This window comes from Coffea eugenioides, chromosome 9 (assembly GCF_003713205.1).
Source record: "Coffea eugenioides isolate CCC68of chromosome 9, Ceug_1.0, whole genome shotgun sequence".
Lineage (NCBI taxonomy): Eukaryota > Viridiplantae > Streptophyta > Magnoliopsida > Gentianales > Rubiaceae > Coffea > Coffea eugenioides.
In genome coordinates, this window is record NC_040043.1 from 10,112,522 (window position 1) to 10,125,727 (window position 13,206).

The following is a 13,206-nucleotide window of genomic DNA, read 5'->3' on the forward strand; positions in this document are numbered from 1 at the left end:
ATAAGTATGGCTTAGTTGCAAATATAGTTGATTCACTACGAGAGTAGGTTTCACATATATTAGGAAATTATGTCATAACTAACCAAAATAATAACATTCAATTAACCAGTAATTTCACTTACAAGAGTAGTAAGAAATTCCATAACCCTAAGAGTTTTCTATTGTTATTTTTGTTACTTTTATTTTATATTTGTGGTGTAGATTTAATTTCTTATATTTATGATAGTTTAAATAATAAGAGAGTTCGAAAACTATCGGTAATTGATAATCTTTCCTATGGGATTGACACTTAATATCCCTGTACTTGATAAACGATCTGTATATTTGCAAAAGAGGGATATTTAAGTTTTATTAAAATTTGGTGCATAGTAGAACCTCGTCACTATGAAATCACGTTAATTTAGTCCTCAATGGTGTTAAAAATAGTTTTGAAGGTGGAGACCTTGATTCAACAAGATCCCTAACAAATGAACTTTGATACAATCTCAATCGGACATGAAGGAAAATTGATGAACCACGATTTGGGTAGGACAACCACAATCAAGGTGATTAGTTGATTGATACGTCGATTTGAACTCTCAGAGAATTTGCACCTTGAATGTCTTGAATAAAATTCACAAGAACAAGAGAACTACTCTCAATTATGCTGAAAATTCTGAATAATGCATGTTTGGATAGGTTACCAGAGCTCTTTATAGCTAAGACTACGACACTTGCGTGGAGTTGGGTGCCTGTTATTATGAAAATATCTTGGTTTACGGAACGCGAAGGAGGTGGCAAGAAATAAAGTAGTTGATGTGAGATGAAAAAAGTTTTTGTAGGTTGTACAAAACTCATATAAATGCTAAATAAATTTTTTCAATGATACTTGGGGAAAGTAATTATAAATATGAAACATTTATATGTTTTGTAATTATTTATTTAATTTGTCAAAAAATATTTAGCAAGTTTCTTTGTGGGGAAGAACAAAAATAAGCATTATTAAAAAGAAAAGGACAGATGTTACACCGACTGGCTTACATTTAGGGAAATATATATAATTAAAAACATATAATTTTGCCAAAAATATTATGTGCTTAATAACTTTGTGTGCTGCATAATTTGGTAGACGTATATTTCAATATACATACATACATATATATATACATATATATATATATATATATACACACACACATATAGAAGCCTACTAATGGAACTGTTGTTATTTCAAATGTTATTTAATGTAACAATAGTGAAGAACTTATATTTGAAAGATCGTAAATAACAAATTTTACTAGAACATGAAACCTTTTGATCTTTTTCTACAATGAATATGTTTTTCCAGTCATTTTCATGCCAAGTACTACAGTTTTGTTCTCATGGAATACAAATTCAAAAAGCTACAAGGCTCATGAAATCATTCCTGTATATAAATGAATATGACAGCTTTTGAAGTCTCTTCCCCAAAGTTCTATATGATCCTAATTATTTTTCACTGTGCAATAGTGCATTTGATCCAGAAGAAGCTTCCCCGTAATTCATCATTAAAGAACTCTGTTGGCCAATGACACATGCCTACGTCCCTGTCTTTCAGATCTACCTATCTAAAACACTGATTTTGCTTCTTCTGAACAGCTAACAGAGTTTCTTCTTATCATCCATTGTTTTTTCTTTTCATCCTTTGATTGTTGGCAAAAAATTTTTGGGATTTACATTCAGCCAAAGTTCAAGAGACATGTGAGCTAAAATCAGGCCTACCACATGTTTGACAAAATGTCCAAGTGAAAACAAAACTCTTCCTCCGTTATTCGCTCCTGAAGCATCAACTGCCACAAGTGCTTCTCTATGGCCGGCGCGGCTACGACGCCCGATCCACCCTTAGGGGTGGCAGGAAAACCTCCTGTGGTGAAGTCTTTTGCAGCTGCTTTAATAGGCAATGCAGCTGCTTCGTCATGCAATGACATTATTCCAGATTTTGGCCAGCTTTCAACCTTTCGTGGGGAGCCGGCACTTTTGATATCTCGCAAAGAAATTTTAACTCTTTCTGAACCATTTAAGAATTTTCTTGTGGGCAGGTTTGCGTATAGCAGGCCTCCTATGGAGCTTATCAGAAAATTTGTTGTTTCACTTGGATTGAAAGGGGATTGCCCAGTTGGTTTACTAGATAACAATCATGTGCTTTTTCGGCCATGTCTGGAAGAGGATTACATGCGTCTTTTTGTCCGAAGATCATGGTTTGTGCAGAATTCTCCCTTGACCATCTCCAAATGGACTATCGATTTCAAGGCAGATCATGAAGCATCAATTGCTCCTATCTGGGGATCTTTTCCTGAGCTTCCTTTTCCGTTCTTTAATATGAAGTATTTGAATAAGATTGCATCGCTCCTTGGGAGGCCATTGAAGGTTGATGCTGCAACTTCATATTTTCGTAGGCCATCCGTAGCTAGAGTGTTAATTGAGTTAGATATATCGAAGGCGCCTACTCGACGTATTTGGATTGGTGATGACTCTAAGGGTGCATGGCAAAAAATTGATTATGAGTTTTGGCCAGAATTCTGCCATCATTGTGCAAAGATTGGGCATACTCAAGATCAATGTTTTAAAAAAAAATCCTACTCTTCATCCTTTGAAGGCTGACAGAACAGTAAACGATCGTGAACCAGCACAGATTTATGCTCCAAAGAAGGTTAAGTCGGGTGTGACAGTCGAGACTCATGTTCAGACAATTCCGAAGGCTGCCATTTTAGGGAATAATTCGCATTTTATTTGGATACTATTAATCCTGATGATCTCCAATCGAATATTGGGCAAAGCCATAAGGGAGAAGCTGCAAAGTCTGCTATTGTCGCAGATCGGGTTGTGGAGCCGGAGCATAGAGTAGTTGTGGGGCTGCAGACTTCGACTTCGAATCCACTTCATGATGGGGAATTCACTGATCCAGAGTCTAAGGATGACCATTCCATTCAACCAGCAAATGGTGCATCCACAGAGGCTGCATCGAAAGAGAAGGCGATGGAGACTGGCGACTCCTCACAGCAAAATACTAGAATTACATCTAATGTGGCAAACGGTGCGCTCACGAAGGTAGACCAAATTCATGATCTACGTGATGTTGTGTCAGATGGAGACACACCCTTTGTGGATACAAGTACAAGAACAGAAATGAAATCCTTTATGCCTCAAAAACCACAGATTAAAGATGTGCCACAATTTAAAGATGTGTTCGAAGAGCTTAAATGGGAGAAAATACATGGTAAGATCCCCCTCATGTATCAAAAGCCCTTTCGTCATTTAAGACCAATATGCAAGGATGGCAAAAATGAAGAAAAAGAAGATGATTTACAACGCGATAAAGATAGAGATCAAGACCAGAACCTAGTTCAAGAGCATTTTGCCCAAGTTATTTCAAAGAAAGCGAGGAAGCAGCTCTCAAAAACAAGTAAAACAATGCAATCACGTCAAGATGTTAAACCAAATTCCCATGCTCACTCAAAATCCCACAATTGTGGGGCACCCTCATGTGGATGATTTCTTTTGATTCATCTGTTATGTGTTTAGAATAACAGTTTTTTTCCACAAAAAAAAAACATAGAAAAAAGAGATGAAATCAGCTCCTTTGGTATTTCACGACAAAAGCATTGTGTAAGTTTATCATTAACTGGTAAATTATAGAACATGTGTTTTAGTGGTTGTGGGCTAATCTTTCAATAAAAAATTGGCCAGTTATAGGAAAAAAAAAAAAAGAAGTCTCTTCCCCAAAACTACCACCATTCGCATGAATGCCCTATTTAAGCGGCAACATAAAAGTTTGGAGTTGCAATCTCTTCAAATTTCCAAGCATCACCTTTTTGCTGTTTTTGCCTTCTCTTCTGTCTGTATTATCTTAACCAGGTTAAAACATCAAATCCAACAATTGCAAGCCATTACTGCCATACTTGATCCAAAAGCTTGCTCAACTTTCTTATGTTTTAGTTTGACCGAAGGTTGGAGATCATGGTAAGTAAAGAATATATCAGTTTGATGCAGTAATTTTTTTTAAATTGAAATTTTATTATTTTATAAAAATTTCGGCAGAGTTTTCCCTTAAAAAAGGACGAAACTCCCTGCCATCAATTCACAATTTGACAATAAATTTACAACCTAGTGAATGTTTAAGCATTTAAAAATTGAAACTAAGATTAAATCTTCCGTTTTCCATATTAGGATGTCTTCCAGTGAATCTGAAGGATGATCTTTAAAGATCAGCGGTCAATCTTCCCCCCTTGATGTCCTCCTAACAGCCATTTTCACCTCCATTGGCCTTTTCTGCTTCTTATTCCCATTCATGCCAGACACCGTGTACGAAACGTAGGAAATCCTAATCGATCTAATCTAATAGCCCTCCTGACCAATTGCGGCAATTTTGAGAATGTATTAAACACATGACCTGCACTAGAGTCAGCACCAAAATTTGCCAGACGATCTGCCGGTGCGTTTACTTCCCTGTAGCAGTGTGTGATCGATTTGAAATACTGCTTGAACATCATCAACTCATCCAGATCTCTCTATAGACGCCAAGGACAAGCACTTGTCCCTTGAACAATCTGAACCAGGGTGAGAGAGTCCGCCTCTAAGTGTAACTCCAAGCACCCTCGAATCACACAAAGTCTAACGCCCCACAGCAACGCTCGAAGTTCCGCCTGCATGCTGGTTATCACCCCGAAGGGCTCCGTATAGCCGAATACAAAGTTTCCTCGACTATCCCGCACAAGCCCACCCCCCCACTCCTTCCTGGATTCCCCCGAGAGCATCCATCTGAATTCAATTTATAGCCTTTACGCGGAGTTACCCAGAAAACTGGCCTAATAACCATCCGCCTTTCATGACTACCTAACTCGAGAAGCAACCCTTCCCATGTAGGGGCAGAACACTGCACTCCTGGGAACCGTGACTGAAGGAAATCATGCAGAAAATGAATAATCCGAGTCACCATAGCTCCGATTCTCATCTTTCGATCTTCAAACACCCCTTCATTCCTAGCCTTCCACAAAACCCAGCATATCACTGAAGGAAGTATATTCTGCAAAAACTTTATACGGTCATTAGTCCCCCTCCTTAACCAGCAAGACCACACCATGTGACGCACCGTATGCATCTTACTAAACTCACCAGCAGTACACTCAAAGTGACACCAGACCAATTGTGCCCCTTCTCCTGAGCAAAACACATGATTCAAGTCCTCCTCCTGGGGATTCTGACAACACAAGCATCTAGATGGGCCACAGACCCCAAACCTCTTTAAGCGATCCATAAGAGGGAGCCTCCCCTGTAATAGTTGCAGCATAAAGAAAGAAACCTTGACTGGAAGACCCTGCTGCCATATACGGCCAAAAAGTCAAGAGCTATCATTGGATTGACGGTTCAATGAGTAAGCCGATGCAGTGGAAAAAACACCCGAGTTCGTCAATGCCCATACCATTCTATCATTGCCCCTACCGGTAGGAGGATCAATCTCCAAAACCTGCCTAACCAATTCTCCATCCAAGCATTGATGGAGCATGGCCCGCCGATCTACAAAATCAACCATCGAATGATCATGGAAGACCTCTACCTTGTCGCAAAGCGCACCTGACCCCATCCAATTGTCATGCCAAAAATCCAAAGCACCCTCCTGAACTACCCAACTAATATTTTTCTCCCAAAAACGCTGCATTGTGACCATCCTCTACCAAGTTTGGGATCCCCGATGCCTAATATCAGCAAGACAAGGATGCTGCTCTGCGCAATACTTCTGGGACATAAACTTTGCCCATAATGATTCTTGTTGCCGAAATTTCCACCAGAGTTTAATGGAAAATGAGTCGTAGACCTGCTTCAACCCCCGCAGGCCTACACCCCCTTCATCCTTCGGTCGACACAGATCTGCCCAACGTATCCAATGGAACTTGTCCCCCGAATTTGAAGATCCTCACAAGAACTTGGCGAACAATTTCTCTATGACCATCAACATCCCTTTTGGAGGGGACGCGGCTGCTAGCAAGTGAATTGGCATAGATGCTAGCACGCTCTGAATCAACACCACCCTGCCCCCTGGCGATAAAATCTAGTTCTTCCAAGACAAAATTCGATTCGCCACCGCATTGTATGTATCCGTATAGTAAATCTTCTTGCTCCTTCCGGCATACAAGGGACAACCAAGGTACCGTATCAAAAAGTCTCGTTTATTATACCCCAGTATCTGGTTAACAACCGCTGCCCTCGAAGATGGTGCCCGTGGATAAGTAAGGAAACAACTCTTCTGAGGGTTGAGCCGCTGACCTGATGCTGCACTATAATCATCCAGAACCCATTTAATCAGACGTAGAGATGACTTGTCCCCACTGAAAAAGATAATCACGTCATCGGCGAATGCCAAATGTGTAACTATAGGACAATGAGGAGGTACTTTAAACGGAGTAAATCCCCTTTGTGTGGGTAGCGTGTTGAGGGCTCTAGACAACACCTCGGCACCAATAACGAATAAGGCTGGTGAAATGGGATCATTTTGCCATAAATCCCGTGAAGATCTGAAAAAGCCGTACGAACCGCCATTAAAAAGTACCGAGAATCACACATTCGATATTAAGCGCCAGATCATATCTATCCAGGTCTCACTAAATCCGAAATACCGTAACACCTGTAGGAGAAAGGGCCATGAGACTCTATCATAAGCCTTTATCAAATCTAACTTGATGACCATGTTACCACCCCGATTTGATTTCCTGATATCGACTACTAATTCCTAAGCTAATAAGAAATTATCTGTAATCTGCCTCCGTTGGACAAACCCGCTTTGCTGTGGAGATATAATCCGGGGTAATGTAATCGCCAACCTTGCGGATAACAGCTTGGAGATGATTTTGTTAGTAAAGTTGCACAAACTGATCGGTCGAAAATGCTTAAAATCTTGGGGATTCTCCACTTTGGGCAGCAACACAATTGAGCTAGTCGTGATACTCCTAGGTAATTCAGCACCGCAGAAAAAGCTGACAACCGCCCGGTATATATCCGATGCCACCACATCCCAAGCAAAGGTAAAGAATTTCCCTGTAAACCCGTCCGGGCCTGCTGCGCTCTTTCCATCCATAGCAAAGACTATGTCTTTAACTTCTGTAAGAAATGAAATGTCCGTTAACCGTGAGTTTTCTTGGTCCGTTATTAGTTTCAGTATGATCTCCAAACCGGTAAGGGAGGGAAGATCCCCCTTTGCCATGTAAAGCTCCTTAAAGAAACCCACCGCTGCCTCCCCAATTTGGCATTCCCCATCGATCCACTCTCCATCGGTACTCTTGACTCGATGAATTACTACCTTACGCCTCCTTTCCGTAACCAAGGAGTGAAAATATTTGGTGTTCCTATCTCCGTCTGATAGCCACCTCACCCCCGCCTTTTGTCTCCAAAAACCCTCCTCAACTACAAGCGCTTGGCGCAACCGAGCCCGAGCATGATGTAACTCGCTCCGTCGTTGCTCAGTAGGATCCAGGTCGTATGCTGTCTCAGCCTCAGTTACCACACGCTCTGCACTACGTGCCCCTTCAAAAATATCTCCAAATGTTGTCCTAGACCATTGCTTGAGGGCATTTTTAACATTCCTCAATTTCGAGGCCAATACTTGCAAAGGAGAGCCATTGACTGGATGAGCCCAACAATCCTTGATAACCCCCAGCAAACCAGGATGAGTGGTCCAGATGTTTAAGAAACAAAATGGCCTGGGTTTGTTGTCTAGCCTCGTACCCATCGATAGCAACAAGGGAGCATGATCCGACGAGTCACGGCCTAAATGTTGCACCATGGTGGTGGGATATTGGCCCACCACCATGGTGAAAAAGCCTAATCAATGCAATCACATAGCACGCAAATTTGACTGGAAATACTCCAAAGTCGAAGTCCATAGGACTGAACATATGCAACGAGTTGGAAAAGGGTAAATCAGTAACCTAAATTAACAAGCCCCACTTTAGGGGTTGTACCCGAGGCTCTATGAATGATTTACATGGCATGCCAAAGTACTGAAAAGGCCCTTTAGGAGAGGACGAAAAACTTCCCAAAGGTGAAACCAAAGTCAACTTTCTCTCTCAATGAGAGAGATTTGAGAGCTTTTTCCCCCCATTGGTAGGAGATCAAAAGTTTTCAAATTTTCAAAATCACAAATCCCGGCAAAGCACAAGAATCCAACACCGCTCCTAAAATCTAAACATAGATCCCTACAGATTACTAGATCGGACAATGTAAATCAAAGACAGATACTGAAGAAACTATCTCCAGTACTTCCTTTAGTGGTCCCAAGAGGTAACAAAGCTAAAGCCACAATCCAAATAATGAATATGAAGGTTTCAGACATAGGCGTAAGGTGGAGTTAATGCAGGAGACAGGTAACTTTAAAACCCATTTGCTACATTTTCTTGCAGACTAAGATGGTGCATTAATTCAGGTAAAGTTTTAGTTTTCCTACAAGCAGCTGCTTTGGGAACGTTTCTTTCTTTTCCTTTTCTCTCTTGTGTTTTTTTGGGTTGTTGCTTGCTTAAGGTTAGGATTTCAGTGTGACAATCCACAAGTATTTCCTCTGAATACGATGGCGGAAGAGTTGGCAGATATTTTAAGGAAGTTTGCTCTGCCTGAGGAGAAGTTATGTGGAGCAGCACTAGATCTTGGAGATGTGAGTATTGCAATAAGAGAATGTCAGACAAGAATGGTAGGGAAAATTGTTGGGGAAAAAATGGCTAACTTTGCAGGAGTTAAAAATTTTGTTAACACTGCTTGGGGGCACCCAAAGGAACTGAAGATTGTCGAGCTTGGACCCAATCTGTTTCAATTCTTCTTACCTCGGAGAAAGAGCGGGAAAGGATCCTAGGGGGAGGGCTTTGGATTTTGGATAATCAAACCCTGGTGATAAACAAATGGACTGAAGGAATAGAGAAAGATGACAGGGCTTTTAGAATTACACCAATGTGGATCCAAGTTTGGAATTAACCTATGCATTGGATATCAAAAGAGGTAGGAAGGAAGATAGGGATGGTTTTCAAAGAAGTAAGAGAAGTGATAGTTCCACAAATAGGAAGCAAGGAAAGCACCTAAAAATCCTAGTGGAAGTAGACATTTCTAAGCCCTTAGTGAAAGGAACTGCAGTCAAATTAAATGGAACTGTTAAATGGTTATCCTTCAGGTATGAAAGGTGCTCGGATTTTTGTTATAAATGTGGGATAGTGGGGCACAGTGAAAGGAGCCGCAAGGTGAAGATGGGAGTGGGGAAGGATAAGGTAGATAACCAGTATGGACCATGGATGAGAGTAAGCTGGGGAAAGGGATCACCACAGAAAGCCCAATCGGATAATAGATATACAAATGGAAGAACTGTTTGGGGTTTCAGAAATGGAGAGTTAATACCTAAGATGGGAGGAGGAGCAAAGGGAACAAGGTCAGGAGAGAACTTACAAATGGTGAATGTTAGAACTGGGGATGAGAGCAAAAGAGATTACAACCAGAAGGTTAATGGGCAATGGGTGGATGAAGACCCCCTGGTAGGAGCAACAGAAATCCAGAAAATGCAAAAAAAGAACCAAGGAAAAGATAAGACAGAAGGAGAATCTAGGAGTACATCAAGTGGATTACCAAGACAAAAAATATCAAGAGGAATTGGGAGGCTTATGAATGTTGATGGGGGTGAAAAGAAACCGGATGAAAGTAAAAATCAATGTAGAATGGAGGTAATAGATCAAGATAAATCTAAACAACATGTGGAAGAGAGCCAAGAGGATCTAGGGAATGCAAAGGAGAATAAGGAGATAGAGGATAAAGAAGAGATAGCATAAATGGATACGGACTCAGGAGAACAGAAGGAGGAACCAAGTACCAAACAGGTAATGGGTGGAAAGAGGCAGTATAAGTCACAAGTTAGAGCTAGACGACCTTTAAGAGAATTGAATGGAAATAGTGTGTTGGTGGAAACTCAAGGGAAGAGAAAGAGTAGCCAGATAGAGTTGGAAATGGAGGATATTGAGATGATTGGGCTAAACTTGAAAAGGAATAAGTACAGTGATGATATAGGAGGTGAAGAGACCATATCTGAGGGGGTGGAGGCCACCCTACTCTGATCTCCTCAAGGAAAATGAGAGTGCTGGTGTGGAATTGTCAAGGTGTAGGAAGCCCCTTGACAATTCCCCAGCTGAAGGAGGCTAATAACCTCCTCTTCCCCAGTATGATTTTCCTTACTGAGATGAAGAACAAAGCAAAGTATATGGAGAATGTTAGGAAGAAACTTGGTTTTGAGGAGAGTAAGGTAGTGGAAGCTATGAACAAATCAGGAGGTATGGCCTTGATGTGGAGAAGGGAAATTAAAATGGTGCAGGTACTCCAATCAGCCTTCACTTTAGAAGCATATCTGAATGACCAGGAGTCGCAACAAGACTGATGGTTTATAGGTTTGTACGCTAGCTGTGATGCTCTGATTAGAAAGGAACAATGGAAAGTTATTAAGGAGAGAAGCAAATTGTGGGGTGACAAGTGGATCATTGCAGGGAATTTCAATGACATCACTTCAAATGATGAAAAGTGGGGTGGGGAAGTCAGAGAGGAATGGACTTTTAGGGACTTTAGGAACTTCATTGACATCAACAATCTGGTGGACATTGGGTTTGTTTGCAACCCATGGAATAACTGGGATAGGAATGGTGAAGTCAAGGAGAGGTTGGACAAAGGTTTGTGTAGCACAGAATGGTTCCAAGTTTTTGATAGAGCTCAGTGTAAACATGTGGAAAACCTAGGATCTGATCACAGTATGCTGCTAATTGACTCTTGCCCTCCATATGGAAAAAAGAAGAAAAGATTTTACTTTGATAAAAGATGGACCCATAAGGATGGCATAAGTCAAGTAGTGGAAAGAGCCTGGAGGATGGAGTGTGGAGGATCCAGAATGTTTAAAATAAAAAAAGATTGCCAACTGCAGAGTAAAATTATTGAAGTGTAGGATAATTTCCAAGAGAACTCGAAGAGGAGAATGGAGGAGTTGAAGCATCAACTAGAAGAGATAACAAAAGAGGGCATACTAGGACAGTAGAGAGAGATCAAAGGACTTGAAAAACCAGTTGAAACTAGCCTATGAGGAGGAGGAGATGTATTGGAGTCAAAAGGCTAGAGTGAGTTGGTGAAGGGAAGGGGACAGGAATACCCAGTACTTCCATACACGTGCCAGAGGCAGAAGGAAACGGAACAGGATACTGAACATAAAAGGGAAGATGGGACATGGACAAAAAATGAACAGAAACTAGGGGCTGAAGTTGAGAAGTATTATAACAACTTGTTCACTAGTTTGGGAGTGCAGTGTTTGGAGGAAATACTTGATGGAATTCCACACTCTATCACTAACCAAATAAATAACAACCTAACCAAACCTGTAGAGGAAAAAGAAGTTAAGAAAGCCTTGTTCTCAATGCACCCCAATAAAGCTCCAGGATCAGATGGAATGTCCCCTTTTTTCTTCCAAACATTCTAGTATCTCATTAAAGATGATATGGTAAAAGCGATTCAAAGTTTTTTCCATTCCAGCCTCATGCTTAAGGCTATAAACAACACTGTCATTTCTCTCATTCCTAAAGTTGATAACCCCACTGATTTGAAGCAATATAGACCCATCAGTCTTTGCAATGTGATCTACAAATTGATTTCTAAAATTCTTGCTAATAGACTGAAAAATGTTTTGGACCTTTGCATAGGTAAAAATCAAGCTGCCTTTGTACCAAGAAGGCAAATACTAGACAATGTGATTCTATCACATGAATTTTTACACCATCTGAAAAACAAAAGGTAAGGAAATGCAGGATATTTGGCTTTAAAGCTGGACATGTCTAAAGCATACAACAGGGTGGAATTGAGGTTCTTGGAGGCGGTAGTGGAAAAAATGGTTTTTTGCAACAAATGGATCAACAGGATCATGAGCTGCATTACACAATTACATATTCCTTTAATATCAATGGGTATCACAAAGGCTTTGTTACCCCACAAAGAGGTATAAGACAAGGTGATCCTTTGTCACCTTATCCATTCCTCTTATGCTCAGAAAGGCTGTCTAATCTGCTTAAAAAACCTGAAGAGGAAAAGAAAATCACTAGCATGAAAATCAGCAAGAGAGGACCATCAATCACCTATTTGTTTTTTGCAGATGATTCTCTAATATTTTGTAAAGCTGAGAGTCCAATAAAAGTCAAGGAGCTAATGCACCTGCTGGAGAGGTATGAGGAGAGTTCGGGTCAAATGATTAATATAGAGAAGTCCTCTATCTTTTTTAGTAAAAATATGTCCAGTGTTAAGAACGATGAGGTGTGCAAGGAGCTTGGGAAAATACAAAAGTTAGCCAAGGGAAGTACTTGGAACTACCAATGGTGATCACCAGAACTAAGGACTAGGTTTTTGGTTTTGTGAAGGAGAGCTGCCAGAAAAAGATTGACTCTTGGAAAAACAAATTTTTGAGTGTTGCAGGCAAGGAGGTGTTACTCAAGGCAGTGACAATGGCGATGCCTACTTATGCTATGTCATGCTTTAAATTGTCCCCCAAGCTGTGTAAAGATATTAGCTCTATGATGTCTAGGTTCTGGTGGGGAGAGACAGAAGGTAAAAGTAAACATCACTAGTGTTCTTGGAAGAAACTGACACAAGATAAGGAAAATGGAGGACTGGGGTTCAAGGATCTGCAGAGGTTCAACAAAGCACTATTGGGGAAACAAGTGTGGAGGTTCTTAACTAGACCAAACCTATTAGTGAGTACGGTACTCAAAGCTAAGTACCACTCCAATGAGTCAATACTCAGATGCAAAGTACCTAAAACATCCTCATGGATCTGGCAAAGCATTATGGGGGCAAGAGAGGAGGTGGAAGAAGGCATTCGAAGGAAAATAGGAAATGGGAGGAGTACAAGGATATGGGACGACAAGTGGATACCTGATACTCCATAAGGGAAGCCAACAACAGTGAAGCCACAAAATTGTAACCTCAGCACAGTGGATCAGTTAATATCCAATTTTAGATGGAACAGACCAGTGGTTTTCAGCAACTTCAACAGTGAAGAGGCAGGAAAGATATTGAAGATTCCTATAAGTCTAACAGGAAGAGAGGATAGCAACTTCTGGATCCATAGTAGGAGTGGACAATACACCGTGAGATCTGCATACAAGGAACTGAACAGCAAGCAAACTCAGGGCAATAGAGGTAGCAAAA